Source organism: Bacillus rossius, chromosome 1, assembly GCF_032445375.1.
Source record: "Bacillus rossius redtenbacheri isolate Brsri chromosome 1, Brsri_v3, whole genome shotgun sequence".
In the NCBI taxonomy this organism is placed as follows: Eukaryota; Metazoa; Arthropoda; class Insecta; order Phasmatodea; family Bacillidae; genus Bacillus; species Bacillus rossius.
In genome coordinates this window covers 351,517,848-351,535,830 of record NC_086330.1, presented here as the reverse complement: position 1 = coordinate 351,535,830, position 17,983 = coordinate 351,517,848, and the positions used below count along the sequence as shown (strand labels likewise).

The following is a 17,983-nucleotide window of genomic DNA, read 5'->3' as shown; positions in this document are numbered from 1 at the left end:
GCTCTTTTTTTTTTTTTTTTTAGAATCCAACCTATTGACGGCGATAAGGCTCCACGGTGCCATACAATAAAAGGAAAATCATAATTTATTAAAAATGATTTTTTGAGTAATATTTTGTGAGGATAATTTTTTTTCTAACTAGATTATCTTGTTCTTTGTTTGAAATTTTTTCCTAGTTATAAAATGGACGCATGCCTCCCCCCTTACCTTTCTCCACTCTATATGCCCTTGGTAGTTACTATTAATATAGCCTGAGTCTGAATTCAACTGTCAAACTTCAGCTGCATGTTCATATCGACAAAATAAGTTGCAAACTTCTATACGATTTTGGGCCGGTTTTACGACCTTTGGATAAACTTAGGGCTACAATTCTCGGTTAACGCCTGAATCTGAGATATTCTTCCGGTTAAAGTTAACTGTGGGTGAACTGAGGGCTAGCTGCTTAACCTGAGGCTAACGAGTAACTTATCGGAAAAAAAAAATGGCTAGATATCCGACGAGGTTAGCAGTTGACAGTGATAGTGAAGATGACTATTTGGGAATTTCCAATGGAGTTTAATGCAGGATTCGATTAATTAATTTAATACTGCACACAAGATGCTTCTTTCTTTTCATCGAAGTTTGGTTATAAATTACGTGATGTGATGTAGAATGCAGATAGACCTACCGCTGAGTTGTAAATTATATTTGTTTTAAATTAATCACTGAGGAAATAAAAAATTATACATAGTTAACGTACACGTGATGGCTTAAAAACATGTGTTAATTCACTGCATTTAAAAATTGCAAACGAGTAACATTCAAAACAATAAAAATTTTGTTTTCGTGAGGAAAAGCTTGTAAAGAACTTGTAGTTAGAATATATATATATATATAAACATTTATTCGTAATAAAGTAACCCTATCCGGAATTTAAATGTACTTCACGCGACTCCAGACATGGGTCAATTTCGCCCGATTGCAATTTAATGTGAAAATAAAGGATATCTATTTTCCCCCTCCCTATCTTACAAATTTATACTACTTTCCTACTATTGCAAGTAACATATGTGCATGATATCATTGAAATGAAAACGGCACATTAATAAAACCCACATAAGTGAAATGAAAATCGCCATGTAGTTTTACGTGGTAAGGTCTACATGAATGTAATATTAAATAAACAATATGAAGAAAAAAAAACAGTTCTTTAGCGGAAACCTATTTTCTCTATATAATTCTTGTGTGTAGAGAGGTATTTCCGTTTTCTATGCCTTAAATTAACCTATCATGACCTAAAATAAATTGTGTTTTGAAATACAAGAGTATCGCTGAAAACAAGAAAACGCACACGGTTATGCGGAATGAAAAAAAAAATTAAAATGTCAGAGTAGTTATTTTGTTCCATTTTATGTAATTCTGTTGCCTGGTAAAGTTCACGACATATTTTATTTTTTGCAGCCGTCATAATTACGATTCAGAATTCACAATATCACACAAAAAACTAAATTCAAACAGCTGACTGCTAGACTACAGGAGAGAGATGTCTTGCAACACTTAAAAAATAAATTTAACCAAATTCTAGTTCATTTTATTACCAACATACCCAATAAATAACACCACGTGCTTCGTCAGGTTTCGGTTAGCCCACCTACGGCTAAATACGGGTCGTAAAACACCATTAGTTTTTCAACCGGAGGTTAGCTTAGCTGTCGGTTGGCTATCCTTCAGATTTAACGGGAGGTCGTAAAACCTGCCCTTATGGTCTAAAACGTGCTTCCGAGCCGTTGGGGTTGTTTATTGAAAATATGTTAATAATAGAGAAAGTATTTAAGGTCCAGATTATGTTTAATTGAACGATGTTCTATAACCACTCGTAAAATGAGTTCTTTGAAATATTTGGGGGCAGAAACACGTCAAAAAAATATTTGGAAAAACCAAAATGTTTTGTGTTGTAGAAATTTGTTCAACTAAACTCTATCCGAACGCTTAGCGTTCTGTCTTAAATACTTAAATACTATCTTAAATTATCATTAAATTATTATTAAATGTGGTTCAGCTCTAACTTCAAATACGTATAAACCAGCCTTGGAAGGCACTTTAGACCGTGAGTCGTGAGATGTTTTCAACTTATTTTGACATGGTGAAGCTGCAGTTGAAGTTCGTCTGTAGAATTAAGAGACTCACTCTGTATGTCGTCTGTCGATACAAACTTGTTAAATTGTGGACGTAAAAGTTGTTTCTCTAGGTGGAGCGCACGACGCGACGGGGATAGCCCATACAGCTTGTGTATATCGGAGTGTTCGGTGGATGCCTCCCCCCTCTTTACCGCTCCCTCGTCCCTCAGCAACGTACGACCCAACCTATGGGCGTTGTCTTCGTCTCTACAGACGTACGCCCCTCCTCAGCGCCGGAAGGAGGATGTGTACAGGATGTTCGAAAAATGTCTGGGCGCGAACTTAACGGGTCGACAGAGAATGCCAGTACAAGCGTTTATTTTTTGGTCAAGGAACAAATGCCCGGGAATGATACTCCGAGAAGTTAAGAGGTACCAAGAGTAGCGCGCAGATTTGAATTTCGCGCCAACCTAGACGCAACTCGAGTGGCTTAGGCTAGTTATACAATGGCACTGAAACGGAAACTGATTACGTAAATGGAGACGGATATCCCGGAACACTGTCGTACTACCACGTCTGCTGCTTCCACAATGCAAGGAAACGTAACAAATGGCAATCAGTGACATTGCATTTCGAGGTTACGAAATATTAATTAATTTAAAAAAATATATATTATGCTTCGAGAGCATAGCACGAGCATAATTTACATATTTAATCAAAATAATTCACAAAGTAATAATAGAACACGAGATATTCTTGTACTTTAAAACATATTTTAACGTATTTAGAACATTAAGGGCTCCCGCCTACTTGAGCACACATACGGTGTGCAGAGCTTCAGGAAAAACAACGCGATTTAAAAATTACTCAAAATATCCGCGCGGGGTCTGTTTACGAAAAGCATTTAAGAGTTCGCTGAGGGCCGAAAAGTACTTCTGAATTCGGATTAAGTTTTTAGACTGTATTTTCAGAAGCGTTAAAATGGCTAAAACGCGTGTTTTCAGAGTAATTTTTAGGCGTAAAACAACCGGTACAGTTTCTTGAAAGCACTCAAGGGACTTGCATTGTACCTTTACCTTCATTTCTCTTGCCATGTGATGTTGTGGTTACCGCTCAAAACTTCACAGTTATCCTGTGACGACGAGAAGACTGCGCGCCTGTTCAGAGCCTTGCGCTTAGAGACTGCACCGTGCTAGAAGCACCAGCGAGCGTCGCGCTTATCATCCCGCCTCACTAACACACATACACCCCTGACGAGGCAGTCAAAAACCCTGCTTCTGTTGGTCGCACGGAGCAACGTAAACGGAAGAGCTCAGCTTTGCCCGAGCTTATCCGCACGGGTCCGCCTCCGTCTGCGTGCCGTTGTGGGGACTCTTGTTCCGTGAGATCCGTGTCCGTGCCGTCGTCAGAACGGACCTAGGAGGACGCACGTCCAGACGGGGACGCACCTCAACGCCGAAATACCACAACGCCGAAATGCCAAATTGACCACAACGCCGACAGCTAGAAAACTGCTGTGTACCACAACGCCGAATTACCACAACGCCGAAGTACACTAACGCCGAAAAATGTCATTGCAGGACTGCCACAAAGGTTAGGTTAGGTTAGACTAGGTTAGGTTGGACTAGGTTAGGTTGGACTAGGTTAGGTTAAGCTAGGTTATGTTAGGCTAGGGTAGGCTAGGTTAAGTTAGGTTAGGTTATATTACGCTAGGTTAGGTTAGGTTAGGTAATGTTAGGTTTGATTGTGGTATTTCGGCGTTAAGGTACATTTAAGAAACACACACACACACACACACACATTCATTCAGTTGTTATTTCGGCGTTGTGGTACACAGCAGTTTTCTAGCTGTCGGCGTTGTGTTCAATTTTGACATTCGGCGTTATGGTATTTCGGCGTTGTGGTAGCGACCCCGTCCAGACTGACCGCGGGGCGCAGGCGACGAGCGAGGCGCGCTCGTGTGGCAACCGGCAGTTTCGTGTACAGCGCAGCAAAGTGGTTTGTTTGTGGTGGCGTGTGTCCGTGTTTGGGCTCCGGGCTATTAGCGCCAGTGTTGACGGTTGGGCAAGTACGGAGCTGCGATTACACATTTGACGAACAGCGACAGCGTGGCAGACTTTATATTCGCTTGTTTTGGCATTCTCTGCCACCCACTGAAGTTTCGGCCAAGGAGTTTCCGAACATTCTGGATGGTGCATTCACGCATATTTAAAGATTTCCACCTTAATTTTAAAAAAAAAAAGAAGACCTGTAATAAACTATCCTTGGTTCTTCATAAATTTACGGTTTCTGGATTTTTTTTTAAAAAAAATTGAACATAAACTGATAAAAACCATCAGGGAGTAATAAAAAAAAATATTTAAAAAAATATTAAGATCGCAAAAAAAAAAACACTTTTTCTTCGTGTCTGCTTACCCTGTTCGCAACGGAACACATATCTCGCAATAGACTTGGCCGTGTTATCTACGAATACCTAGTTATCTAGAATTACGAAGAACTGTTCGTTTATTCGAGGTGCTTTCTAACAGTGCTCTAATCGTGACCGTCGATTGGAAAAATTGCAACAGGTTAAAGCAACGTGAAAGGAGTTATAGAATGCCTCGTATTCGCCTAGTTATATAATAGTGCAGCGAGCCAGTAAAAGTAGTTAAGTTTTTTCTCTCCATATGTAACTAGAAAGTATAATTTTAGCCTACTTTTCAAAGGGAAATAACTTATGAATTTACCAGATTGTCTGTGTGTACATGTTAGGTTTGAATGTTTAGCCAATATTACGTATTTATTATTAACTTAGAAAATATATATCGCATCAGAAAAGTTTTTCCGGTTGTTTTAGATTACATAAGAATAATTTGAAATAATTTGCATTTTGTATTGAAATGAAATGTGTTATTTAGTCATTTTAAACACTTCTTGTGAAATTCATGACCACTAAAATTTATGGTCATTCGTTTCCTACAATAATTACATAGTACTGCCGTGCTTATAACAGTTTAGCGTGCTCGACGTCATAGTTGTCGATATCGAGACACGGCGGAAAGGCACGCAATGAGCGCAAAGGAAACCTTTGTCGTGGTATTCCGCAAGTCAAGTTTGAACGCGAGCTGTCCATTACGTGTGTCGTCACGTCAACCTTGCGCCAGCGGATAGCGCCGCTGTCTCAGCAGGAAACTATCTCTTTGTAAACGTCCGCTCAGCTGTCTGGAAATAGTTTACTCCTCGGACGGATAACACAGCGTAAAGGCGAGTGCCTGACGTCCCGCTACGTCGTATTCAGCAAGGCTTCACCAGCCGAGTTGAGTCTTGTGATTTTTTTTTCCTTGGTCGACCTAAAGCCCCATCACCGGCAAAGACTGTTGAAGCATTTGTTTGAGGACCTGGGTAGTGATCTAACCGTTGTCGACGCGTAAAGATGATATACCGTTTACTGGTCGGGAAAATCTAGGAGTGACTTGAAATAATCAACAGATTTATAGCTTGAAAAAAAAAAAAAACACCCCGAAAAATACCACCATTGAATATCTATAATAATTATATATATATTCAATGATACCACTGGGCCAACTGAAAACTAAGACGATTAATGTTATCACTGGTTTTTTTTTATGCAAGGTTTGCCGCAGTTCACATTAAAATCGAGACTGCTAATGTCCAATGTATTTTTTTAAATTGTAAATGGAACAGAAATATAAATGTAAAATTGCAGATTTTTTTTTAATTTTAACATTTACATGAAAACAACTGTATCACTACAAAATAGTGTTCGCACTTATACTGGGTTCGGATTATTTTCCGGGCATTTATTTATGCTTTGTGCTATCCCAGTTCCTCCAATACATAGTTAAAAGTTATTCGTAAACCGCCCCTTGAATAGCTTGCCAGTATTTACTGCGCGTATAATAAGCATAATAAAACAAAATGAAGTCAAATAGTTGAATATTCGATTATCTTTTCCGTGGTTGAAAAAATTTATAATTGAATGAAATATCATTATATTTTAAAAACAATACACCAATTTTCGTAAGATATATTCAGTATTATCTACAAAAAACGTATTTCATACATCCAAAAATAACCATAGTCATGTGTAGGGACACCTGTATTTCGCGATTTCATTTCATGTCAAGGTATTTCACAAAACACTGTAGATTTTTCTAAGAGTCATGGCAAATTGTGAGGGTGCAGCAGTACGGTGACCACATTCTCATTGGCCCCGTCAAGAGCGGGACGACACCTCTCACCGACCTCAGCCAATAACCACAGGAGAAAAGCTACAGTATTTTGTGAAATACCTTGACCCGAAATGTATTCGCGAAATACAGGTGTCCCTAGTCATGTGTAGTAAAACGTTACAATATATATCTTGTAGTATTACTAACCATTTCTTGGCAAATGGTTCCCAAATGAAATTTTGTAATTTTTTTCTGTCTATTACAAATTGTGTACGTATCCTTCTGCCACTGATGTTCTGCCAATAGTGTTTGTACAATTTTATGAGTTTGTCAGTGTTCGTAACAAACATCGTGTGATGCTTTGCAAGTGACAGTTTTGAAATGAATACCAGTGACACTACTCTTGAGAAATGTCAAATTTGTTACAAGGTAGGCCTGCATGAGACATACTTAGAGACTGGAAAAATTCGCGCTTTCGATGACCTCTAGGATAGACTCCACAATCCCCTACACACTCAGGCAAATGCCACCTGCTCATTAGCTATTAACTCGTTAGACCTGTCAACTGGGACGCTTGCGATTCGATACTTTTTTTTTTGTTGAAGGTTTCCCATTGGCTCAAAGTCCTCCAGATAAACTGTGAGCCAATTACAGAAGCAATATAAAGATACAGTTGTTTGAATTCTAACATATCGTGAAATAAATCCGCGAATTTTTCCGGTCTCTAGACATACTTTATCAAATCCTATCACTAGAGACCTGTAAAATTCGCGATTTAAAATCCCTAAAGGATAGACTCCAAAATCCTCAATGCACTCGTGGAAATTACATCTGCTGATTGGTTACCGACTCGTAACACCTGTTGACTGGAATGATCGTGATTCCCTAATTCTTCTGTTAAAGATTTTTCATTGGCCCAGAGTCCTACAGATAAACTGTGGCCCAATCACTGAAGCAAAATAATGTCAAAAGTATTTGGACTTTATCCTATCGCGAAATGAATCCGCGAATTTTACAGGTCTCTACCTATTACGCGTGGTTTAGAGCCCACTATGGAGACCCAGTCTGACAGACATTTTTTTTCAGCGTAAAAAAGTGTTATTTAAAATTTTCCATGTTTACCACTGAAAACATTTTTCCCTCCCCCCTCCTTCTTCCACAACCGAAGGGAGGTGAACTTAGGCCTAGTACCTACATATGGAGCGTTATTAATGCGTGTTGGAGACTGGCACATTACGTACGTTGAAGTATCAGGTCTCGCGTTTACCCAGTAGTTTTACGATGGAAGACGAAAAGTTCGCATGTGTTTGGTATCTCTATCGTCGTTATAAATTAAAACTCCAGAGACAAAAACCATACTGGGTCCATCCTGTTTTAAGAGAGAGATTGACGTACGGTATTATTGCGGAACAGTCATAATTATGAACACATGCTATATGAAACACCATTAAGAAGCATTAATAGGAATTTTCATCGGGGGCAGTATGTCAGCTAAGACAGTGCGGGATAAATTAGCAGATTACTTTTTGAACGGTGGTAAAATACCGCGGCAAGATCCAATAATTTGAATCTATGTAAGTATGAAACTAGGTGACAAGTTATATATTTACATACCTACGTACACGGTTACACACGTACATAACAATTGCGTTATTCAAATGTGATTAAAGAAATATTAAATGAAAAATTAAAATTATGTATTAAAAACGAACCTTTAAATTAAATTGGCACTACTTACCTTTTTTTCTTTTAATTTTATCTTTTTCATGGAGTCTTCACTTCCAAATATCTCAACCACCTCTTCCTGAGCTCCGACAATTCCAAATTCCAAATTCCAAATTATTGGTCTCTTACCAACTTCAAAATGAGTAAACCGATATGACCTGCCTCATCCACGGTTGAAGGTACATCATCCACGAAAGCGCGCGTTAAACTGAACAGTCCTACTGGACATTAGGTGCCTCTACACGCGCGTTAAACCGAAAAGTCCTACTGGGCACTAGGTGCCTCTACACGCGCGTTAAACTGAAAAGTCCTACTGGGCACTAGGTGCCTCTACACGCGCGTTAAACTGAATAGTCCTACCGGGAACTAGGTGCCTCTACACGCGCGTTAAACTGAACAGTCCTACTGGACATTAGGTGCCTCTACACGCGCGTTAAACCGAAAAGTCCTACTGGGCACTAGGTGCCTCTACACGCGCGTTAAACTGAATAGTCCTACCGGGAACTAGGTGCCTCTACACGCGCGTTAAACCGAAAAGTCCTACTGGGCACTAGGTGCCTCTACACGCGCGTTAAACTGAATAGTCCTACTGGGAACTAGGTGCCTCTACACGCGCGTTAAACTGAACAGTCCTACTGGACATTAGGTGCCTCTACACGCGCGTTAAACCGAAAAGTCCTACTGGGCACTAGGTGCCTCTACACGCGCGTTAAACTGAAAAGTCCTACTGGGCACTAGGTGCCTCTACACGCGCGTTAAACCGAAAAGTCCTACCGGGCACTAGGTGCCTCTACACGCGCGTTAAACTGAACAGTCCTATTGGGCACTGTGTACCTCGACCCGCGCGCGTCGGGGGGATGTCGGAACCGGCGTTGAGTAATAACGCGCTTTAGCATGTGCACGCTTTCATCTGTACGCCTGGGTATTGCACCGAGGCAGGTTAGCTCTTGAAGCGCACCAGGCCTTATGGTCAGCGCTGCACGGACACGTGGAGAGAAGTCGTGGCAGCTGCTGGCGGTGAAAGTTCGTTGTTAATTCGTGGGGAAGTTGCTGGACAAGCGTCCTCAGGGCGTGTGGGCAATCAAGAATAGAAAATGCGGACAGGATTGGGTGAAAGTTCGTGTAGAAACCCGAAATGTTACTGAAAGATGGGACCTTATACGCTACGCACAAAAAAAAACCGGTTAGCAACACGTTTTGTTGTATACCTTTCGGTGTTTCTGTAGTTGTTTTGTTTACATACCGTAACTAATTTTTAATTCGTAACTTTAACATGTGCTATCATGTCAGTGACATATGATATTTATAAAGTAGGTAACTGAATTTTACTAAGTTTAGTCATTACTAGAGATCTGTAAAATTCGCGATTTCAAATCCCTAAAGGATAGACTCCATGATCATCTATGCACTCGTGCAAATTACATCTGCTGATTGGTTACCGACTCGTAACACCTGTTGACTGGAATGATCGTGATTCGCTAATTCTTCTGTTAAAGATTTTTCATTGGCCCAGATTCCTTCAGATAACTGTGGCCTAATCACTGAAGCAAAATAATGTCAAAAGTATTTGGACTCTATCCTATCGCGAAATGAATCCGCGAATTTTACAGGTCTCTAGCTCATTACGAACTTTTTCTCGTAATACACACGTAACAAAACTTTAGCGAAATAAACTAATAACTTTTACAATTATCATTTTTTTTCGCCAAAATATTATTCATAGTAACATTTGAAAATAATAGAGAATGAAAAATTACCAAATTAATGAGATTATAAGGCGACAACTATATATAAATTCCAAGAAAACAACTTTTTACTTCCTGTGAACGGGGGACTCGACCTCACACCTTGAAACCCAGCTACGTGTGCTGAGACAAAGGTTTTGCCCGTCAGGTACAGTCACATGCGATTCATCCACCAATTACAACATCCCTGAAACCACATCGTACATTGTCAAACGGAGAATATTGTTGTGAATTTTTTTTTTGAGTTCTAAGTTTTTAACACACACAATAAAAAACTAACTAAAAAAGGGTAAAGTCTGTTTACGGACGATAATTTTACGTGATAACGTAATAAGAAAACATTTATGAAAAATTGCATACTTTTTAATTTTCAAATATTATTTTCAGTTTTTGCAAATTTAATTTAAATTTTTTGTTTAAATATAATTACGAACAATTAGGTAAAAAGTCCGCCTTAACCTGTTTGATATTATAGATTTTCTCGCACGGTGGTTGGCCGGTTCTTTTGCACGCTCGGCTCAGGCGGAACGTGACAATGAGTCATGCTTTTTCGTGCGTGCAGCCGGCGTTCATCGATTAATAAGACGATATCACGTCAAAAAGAAACATATTTTATTCCCTCGCGTAACTTTGTTTGTAGGTACTCTAATAATATATTTGCAGTGAAAATTCGATTCTAATATTAAAAAGGTTATGAATTATGGCTGAATAGCATATGGTAATTCTTGTTTGTTTGTAGAATATAGAACCTTATTATGGCGCGTGGCCAAATTCCAATTGCAGGACGATGAATAATTTTATATTTGTTTGCTACGTCTCGCCGAAGAAATTATAAAAGAAGCACACATGCAATCAAATCCTGTCAGATCAAGGAAGTATGTAGTCGGTCATGGTCTCTTATAACATTACTAGGATTTTGCTGGGGTGAATTCGGGAAACAAGGAAAAAAAAAACGGTAGTTGGGGTTGTTGGATTGGGGTTTAGAACCCGTATAAACACTGATTTGATTCTTGTTACTTCATTCTCAAAGGAAGTCAAATCTGTTACCCGTAAATTTGCAAAGACATTCGCAAATTCACGAAGATATACTTGGATATTGTATTTTTAGATCGGTATTCTTCGTACGTTTGAAGGCGAATTTTTTTATTTTATCCAACGGTGTGGAACAGACTATTACGGAAACTTGCTCACCCATTTCTCAGCCTGCTGTGATCCGCCAGGCTTAATTGTGAGAGAGCCGTTACGTAAATGAAGCATTTTGGCAACCGTCTGTGAGAGATGTGACGTCAGATTGTCGTTTAGTTAAGCCTCCGCGTAATTAAGACAGCTCTTGCTCTCTCACGCCTCCATGAAACGCGGAGGCCGAGAACTGAAAGCGCTCTCAACTCGACTAAGAGGTCGTCTCGCAGTCAGCCGGAGGCCACACGCAAGTTTTGGGAGTGGTTCGAATATTAATAATAATAATAAAAGTTTCACTTCGTTCGCAGCAGAAAGATTTCTCTCACGAAGGGGGGGGGGGGGGGGGGCACCTTTCCACCGCGGCATTCCTCGCCCAGCCAGCGAGAACAAGCGAAGAAAAACTAACTCGCGACCGAGAGAGCCCCGAACAACGTTTCTACGGAGGAGGGGGTGAAGGGGGTCGCCGAGTACAATAAGTAGTGAAGTTGTGGTCACTTCTGTTTTCCCGTAAGCCTCCTGCTTTATATTAATCCATGAAATTTTTATCCCGCATGTCAGAGCCCAGGGTTTTCCCTGTGTCTATGCAGGTTTCACCTGGGCCCAACGTATCTAGTTTTAGTCTATAGGATAGTCAGTGAGGGGAGTTAGTCATGGCGCCAATCGCTGCCATGGCTGGCCAATCCCCCTCCTAGCACACGATGCATGCTACCCCTCCTGCATGCATGGTTTAACCCCTGCATGATTAGAGCGTATGGGCTTCGGCCTGAGACGCACTTAGTCTCCCTCCCTAACCCGGAACCCTCCCCAACACACTTAGTTTTAATTTAGGTTAGGAAAAAAAAAGACTGTCCGCTTCTTCTTTTTATATTTCAATATTAAAAGGAGCTAATAAATAAATGTATAAATACATATTTATTTTTATATATTATATTTTTATAACACCACGCAATGTTTCTTTTTGTAAATGCAACAGAAATAATCATGTGATTAATTGTTAATTTAAACTTTATCGCTACAAGAAAGAAAAAAAAAAGATGTTCGTAGTAATTCTGGGTTTGGATTCTTGCCCGGGAATTTATGCTTTGTGTTGTGCCAGTCAGTATATCCAATAGTTGTTATAAAAGTTATTTGTAACCCGTTATTTAAATAGTTTTTCAGTATTAATTGCGCACATTAATTAACACAATAAAAGAAAAATGTCTTAATGCTTGAATATTTGATTATCATTTTCGTGGTTTAAGAAAAAATTGATGCTTGTGTAAAATATCAATCCAAATTTAAAATCACGCGCCAATTTTCGTAAGAGCGACAAGACATTTTCAGTATTTTTTCCCCCTTCAAAAAAGCATTTAATATGTGCGAAAATAACCATAGCTATGTGATTTACAAATCTACAACATTTTTCTTGTAGTATAACAAACTATTTCTAAGAAACTGGTTTCCAAAAAAAAATCTTTTGTAAAAGTACAAAATAAAGATTTTTCTGTGTATGCTCTTGGTTACGTGAAATCTTTGAATACAGGGTGTAATTCAGAATTATATGTGAGCTAATCCCATGTCTGCTTTACCATTGGTTGATCTCTTAGCGAGGACATTTTTTTTATCCTCGTTAATTGTAGGGACCGGAAAAATTCGCGGATTCATTTCCCGATATGCTAGAATCCAAATAACTGTACCTTTATATTGCTTCTGTGATTGGCTTACAGTTTATCTGAAGGACTTTGAGCCAATGGAAAACCTTCAACCAAAAAAGTATCGAAACGCAAGCGTCCCAGTTGACAGGTGTCACGAGTCAATAGCCAATGAGCAGGTGGCATTTGCCTGAGTATGTAGGAGGTTGTGGAGTCTATCCTAGAGGTCATCGAAAGCGCGAATTTTTCCAGTCTCTACTGATTCGCTTACTGGCTCACAGTCACAGAGGTGCGTGTCCAAATAACTTCCGTCCATAGTCATGAACTCATGCAACTCGCGACTAAATGAATGCGCGTAGTTCCCGTATGCCTAGCCGTAGGTGAGAGAAGCAGCGTGCGTGGAAGTAGGTATACTGCCGGGCGACGCACGGCCCGGCTAAGTGGGCCAGCCAAACCCAAACAGACGAGCCCCGGGGGTCCTTTCACATGGTCTGAGGCATGTTTCACAACCTACGCGTCGCGTCGCGACGCGATGCGATGCGCCCGACACCGGCAGTCGAGACGAGGGACGACCGATTCTGATGTGATTAATTGCTGAATCGAAAAAACGACTGGAAAAATTCGCGGGTTTCAATGACATTCAGGATGGACTACACACTACTCTGTCCACTCGGGCCAATAACGCCAATTCATAGGTTGTTGACTTGTAAGTCGTCTCACGTGATTGTGATTCGACAAGTTTTTTATTCAGGGTTCCTCATCATTAGTCCACAGTCGTCCAGATTGAACAGTCAGCCAATAAAAAAATTTAAAAAAATGCTAAAAAGGTATTTGTATTTGAATATTTGTAGACCGCATCTCTAGAGCCGATAGAATCGTTCCAATTAGTTTTAAAAATTGAATCCATTCATACACATCAAATTATTTTACTTGATTGTAAACACAGATGGAAAAAAAAAGTGACAATATCTGCATGGAACAAGCAAGCTTCGAAACGTAAAATTTAAATCTTTCTCATTCCGTAATTATTGCTATACCTATGTTATTTGGATTGATTAATTGAATGGGATAAATCAAATGAAATGTTCCAATTATAAAATTTCTGAATCGTTTTGTTATGACTCAATTCAATTGAATCTTTTCGAAGGGTAAGTTTGGCCTGCTATAAGGTAGCGTGATAGTATTTTTTTTTTAAGGAGATATGGCCTCGTTCTCATGGAATTTCACACATTTTTATACCGCTTGTAATAAAGCTTGTGGCTTCTTTTTTTGACATGGCACAGGACTTATCTTTGGCTATTTGTTGAAGTCAACACTTGTGCACTGGTGTGATTATCATGACAGCTGTAGTCACCCGTGTAAAGTAATAAGCTATTTTCTCGTGACTCTTACAGATTAGAGCCTGTTTGGTAAATACGTGTTTACAAGGTCCAGAAGGTCTGGGAGATATGATTTATGACTTGACATGCCAAAAATCGAGATAAATACCTAGTTCAAAATCAGAATTGTAGGGGAAAAAAGGATGGAGAATCCAAGATGGCGGACGCCTAATAATTAAAGACCAGAAAAATTTGCGGATTCATTTCACGATATGTTAGATATTCAAACAACTATAGCTTTATATTTCTTCTGCGATTGGCTCACAGCTTATCTGGAGGACTTAGAGCCAATGGAAAACCTTCAACCAAAAAAAGTATCGAATCGCAAGCGTCCCAGTTGACAGGTCTAACGAGTTAATAGCCAATGAGCAGGCGGCATTTTCCTGAGTGTGTAGGGGGTTGTGGAGTCTATCCTAGAGGTCATCGAAAGCGCGAATTTTTCCAGTCTCTACTAATATGTAATTCTCTGTGTAAAAAAAAAAACGCGCGACTTGGAAAGTGTGCATTTGGTTCGTGTATGCCAGTGTGTCACGTTGTTTTTTTTTCCTAACCTAAGTTAAAACTAAGTGTGTAAGGGAGGGGTCTAGGTAGGGAAGACTCCTGGTGTGTCGTGGTGGCCGCCAGCTCCCCCCCCCCCCCCCCACCCCCTTCTCGCCCAGCCAGAGCGCGAAGAGTCCCCATTGGCCGGCCGCCGACACAGTTAGGACCGCGCCGCGGGCGCTGCCGGGGTCTCGCCTGGCCCGTTACCTCATCGCAGCACGGCACAGCAGGAGCTACAGAGGCGAAGCGGGGCTAGGACGCGCGGCTCCAGCTGTTTGCTGGCGACGACGAACCTCTGCGGTGCGAACCGCCCGAGACTGGTCGCCCAGGGAACCACACACAACACAGAAACACACAACTTTAGAACGGTCATAATTTAGAAACCTCGTAAAAAAAAATCCACGTAACTTAGAACTGTCATAAGTTAGAAGTATCATAACTAGAGACCTGCAAAATTCGCGGATTCATTTCGTGATATGCCACAATTCAAATAATTATACCTTAGCGTTGCTTCTGCAATTGGTTCACTGTTAAGAGGCCTATACAGACAGGGCGCAACTCCGCCAGCGGGTTCTGCGCTTACGGCATCGTGCAAGGTGGGCGGGACAAAGCTGGAAGGAGGAGACGTGGATTGGTTATCTTGGCGGCGCGTCACTTCGACTGGGAGGCGGAGTGGGGGAAACACTTTCCACCCCGCCGTCATTCCAGCTTACAGTGTCTTTTAGGAAAGATCGCGGTGTTCCGTACCCGCTATCGCTCTGTCCTCGAGTCTCGTGTTGTCGCGGTGTCGCGTTACCTTCGAGGCACAGTTATTTACTATACGTCAGTGGATAAAGACCGCACTTGGCGTTGTGTTGAGCGCATTGCCCACCAACCTCCCAATTCTCTCCCCTGGCCAGGTTATTTACACTAGAGAAGACTATTGGCTGGAGTATTTATTCTCAGAGATCTCTCATTTTCCAAGCTTTCGGAGCTGCGCCGAACTTTCATTGCAAGTTCTATGGAGCTGTCATAACTACGAAACTCATATCCATATAACGAATCAAATGCATTTTCCGTTATATTTAACCAAAAAATATTACATATTTTAATATCATAGTCGGAAATATGTAGGCCTGCGTGTTACCTAGTCAAAAATAATGCATACATAGCATAGCAAGTGCGCATACCTAAGCATAAACAACACAGGTACGCATACGCGGACACATGCACACTTCCTTGCTGGGAAATTTTTCGTTTGTAGTTTTAAACCTTGCTGACTAAGAAATTAAAATTGATTTGTGCCAATTATTGGCAAGCAATGATTTACTTAAATAATTAAGTTGTGACTTGAGTTATATAATAATTAATAATTCAGTTATACACTTGGGTCTGGTTATCCTTCAAGTTGTGTGCTATTACGTGTCCACCAGCAAGAAAGTAATATGATTACAATCAAATAAAGAATAATATTTTCCAAATTTTCAATTTTATACTATGTACGAACGTAGTTATATTATTACTGGGTTTCAGAAATAACTAATCAACAGTTTACATGATTTTTCACCCTTCCTGTAATATATATATATATATATATATATACAATTTCGTTCATCATAAAATACGTATTAGATTTAAATGTACGTACTAAACTACAATTTATCATACGACTACAAACGAATTGAAGCGTGCACTGATGAAACAATCAGTTAACAAACATTCCTACATAAAAATATGTTTGTTTCAACAACAGGTTGAAATGCATCTCTTTGCTCAACGAAGTCATATAACATAGTCACAGGTACTATTTGTTGCTGCAAATTGTATTTGCAGTTTAAAAAATTACGGAACAAGTCGTCTTAAGTCATCCGAAACATGGTGACGTTATGAGGCAAAAATCGTAATTTTGTTCACCCGGACTTTCCCCATTCTATAACATGAAGTGAGTATACAGGAAGATGTGTGGCTTTTACGGTGTGTGACTAGTGTTCACAGTTTTTATTCCAAACGTAAACAAACCAGTTGTTTGTGAATAGTTTTTTTTTTTTGAAATAATGACGCGATAACTTAGCATGTCATATCATGTATTTTTAACTCTTTATTCCTTTAGAAATAGAATATTTGCAACATTGTCAATATCAATTATTATTGATTTTAAAAATAAGTGTGGTAATGATAATTGTGCCAAAATGCATTTTCAATACGGCACAGAATCATGTTATTTTTTCTACCTTGTATTTTTTTCATGTTTAGATTGTTTACAATTTGCTGTTTAAAATATTTGTATGCATCTCCACCCAATAACTGTTCAGAAAATAACAATCATCGATTTATCTGTACAAATTATTTTTGGCTTTTCTGAAGGAAAAAAAAAGTTAATGTATGAAGTTGTACAAATACATCTTATTTAATCAAATATAATTGAATTTGAACACATTTGCACACCACAAAGACAATAAACATATGAGTTTATGGATACAGTTGAGTAAATTTAGATGGTCTGCTTTTACAAGCATAATTTAACAGCGCACTGAGTTTAAATTTTCTTATATAATAATGTCATATCGCAATAAATACTTTAAGAAAAAATACATATTATATTCCCACATTTTTTAAGAAGATACGCTACAGAGGTAATTAATGAGCAGCTGAACAAGTCTTGACAGCAGCAAATTTTTTTCTTGCTCTTTTTTCAATAGCGTCAATAATGTATGGAGGGTCTCGAATTTCCATGCTCCTCGTATGCCTAGGGTCCACCAGTTCTGGCAAAATGCAGTTATAATAGAATTTTTTAAGATGTGGTTCCATCTCTTGTTTACAAAAATTGTCATCCCTTTCAATTCGAAATATTGCCATCTCTTTTTCCACTGATGTCCAAACACTAAAAATGCAATATTCCCTCTCTGAAATGTGCAGCTGTCCCTGAACTTGATAAAAATATGAATGTGTTTTTTCAGTTTCAGTTCATCTCCTTCGAACTCATATATCGGATGTTCCCTTGTTTAACTGCTGCAGTAACATCTTTTTCAATTGCAGATGATGGACACTTAACTTCTGCAAGACCCTTTTCTCCAATAACACCTTCCGGAGTGGCACCCAAGAAAGGCAATTCCTTGTCAATGAAGAGTCCACTTTTTCCAACCTTATATTCCTTCTTGTTTTTCTAGTTCTATAGCCATCACCTCAAACCTTTTACCATGATAAATTGCAGGCACGTTCAAAATATCGGAGGTATAAACAATTCTGCGAACTAAGTTAACGCAGCTTGTTAATGCACGTCTACGACAGACTTTCCCGAAATTCGAAGCTGTTAGAATTTTTCTATGTGTTTCAAGCCATTTTCCGCTTCCTGCCTGGAGAATTGTGTCTCTCTCTAACTGTTGATGGTCCTCTTGTGTTAGTTGTAACCTACTGAGGAAAGCTTGAATCTGTTCCTCAAATGTTTCTGGATCCATGTCAGGCTGTTGACATTGAGGACCATAGTGGATTTTTGCTGCTTTTCTAGTATCAAACCGTTGTCTTCCTTTACATGTTCAA

At 39.5% G+C, this 17,983-nt stretch overlaps 1 protein-coding gene across 1 annotated transcript in view; it reads left to right on the top strand.

Annotated features, from left to right (window-relative positions):
• Window positions 1–17,983, top strand: part of LOC134528228 (D-beta-hydroxybutyrate dehydrogenase, mitochondrial) — a 106,985-nt gene that overhangs the window by 9,543 nt on the left and 79,459 nt on the right. The window lies entirely within an intron of this gene.